This window comes from Malania oleifera, chromosome 4 (genome assembly GCF_029873635.1).
Source record: "Malania oleifera isolate guangnan ecotype guangnan chromosome 4, ASM2987363v1, whole genome shotgun sequence".
In the NCBI taxonomy this organism is placed as follows: domain Eukaryota; kingdom Viridiplantae; phylum Streptophyta; class Magnoliopsida; order Santalales; family Ximeniaceae; genus Malania; species Malania oleifera.
The window spans coordinates 100150519-100152443 of NC_080420.1; positions in this window are offsets into that span (position 1 = coordinate 100150519).

Here is a 1925-nt window from a genome sequence, read left to right on the forward strand (position 1 = left end):
ACTCTGGATGTTGTCAAGTTTATTGTCCATACCATCCAAAAAACCATACACTCGGTCCTCTTGAAGCAGATTATTGTACCTTTGTAAATCAGTTGGGCACTCCATTGGATTCGGTCGACGAAAGTCAATTTCACGCCATAATCCTTGTAAGTCGGTATAGTATTTTTCCAAGGATCCACCACCTTGCCGGAGATGAGAGACACAGCGCCTGAGCTCATATAACTGCAATGTATCTCCCCCATCAAAATAAGTTGTAGCAACCGAATCCCATACCTCTGTAGCAGCAGGAAATCGAATGAAATTGCAGATTAGGGCCGGGTCCATGGAGTTAATCAACCAGCCTTTGATGATCACATTGTCTGTTCACCACTTTCGGTAAGATATATCAGTTGGAGATGGAAGGGGGTAATTCTCCATTAATGTAGCCCAGTTTGTCCTTCCCGGAGATATATATCTCCACCACCTGGGACCAGAGAAAAATAAACAGAGATTGTACCCATTATTTTTAAATTAAATATTTGTATAGAATTTTTTTTATTTTAATTTCAAGGCACGAATTTTGTCATTACAATTACACTATATAGTATATATAAATTCACATAACACAAAATTAGTAACAATAAAATATGTAAATTTAAAATTTAAATAAAAAATTAAGATAAATATAATCTTAAAATAAAGGCTTTAAATTGGTAAAATTTAAATGATAATTTCTTTAATCACATCTTAATTGTTGTCGAAATGACTTAATATAACATTAAATTCTAAAAAATGATAATCCTATCCCTGCATGTTTAAAATTAATCAATGCATTACATTCTTTAAATTTTTTCAGCACTAGTCAACTGATTAATAATCCTCACTTCAAGCTACTTTTAATTTAGAGAGTGCCCATTTCTAAAAATACATTAGTTATGAATAGGTAATTAAAAATAATTATACGAAAAATTATTATGTTACCATAAAAAAAATACAAAATGAAACTTTTTATTAATCTAAAAAAAAATTCAGTAAGTTTATCATGTTGTATGAAATAATAATGAATGCACAAAAACATGCTCCCTTGGGAATCCACACACACAAGTGATAAGGTCTCTTAAAGGAATGGCTATGCAATTGCCGCCACTCCAGATTCCTGAACGGAGAACAATCTTGCAAGCTGATTCAAGTAATAATTACTGGAGTGCAGTCTTAATTGGAATAGCTATTAATTATACTCTTAAATATATTATGTATTTCACTTTATTTTAAGGAATAACTATTTCATAAACCAAACATAACTTAATAATATTATAACAAAATTAAATTAAATTTTTATTATTTTGTAAAATTCGAAGAGAAATGGGCCCATTAAAGTGTGCATTCATGTGCATACATAGAGATGGCCATGCCTACCACTACGTACCTACCAATTATTAAATATGAAAAATCGAAAATAGTTTTCTCAAGCTTTTAATCATTGACACTTACCTTGAGCTTTAACACTATTTATTAGCAGTCATCTCCTTGGATTAAACATGATTAAATAAATGTTTTAAAATGAAAAGGTGTAGCTTTACATATTAAGTAGTAGTGTTAGTAAATACATAAATGAACAAGTTGTTAGAAATAAATACTCTTATAATTTATGACATTTTTTCCCAATTACTTTGCGAATATTTAATCATAAATATATAGAGAGCGATATATTAGAAAAATAAATTAAAATAAAATAAGTAGTCACCTAAAATTTTAGATTTCAACTAAGATGAATGGGTTAAAAACTAATATTCTATGATATAGTAAAAATAATTGAAAATTATGGTAACTGTCATTAAAATGAATTAATATAACAATCAATACTAAAGTGGCATCGTCATGCTTTCTCATTCTGCAAAGTGGATTGAATAAAATAAAGGACAATGGGATCTGTATAAAGTTCTATA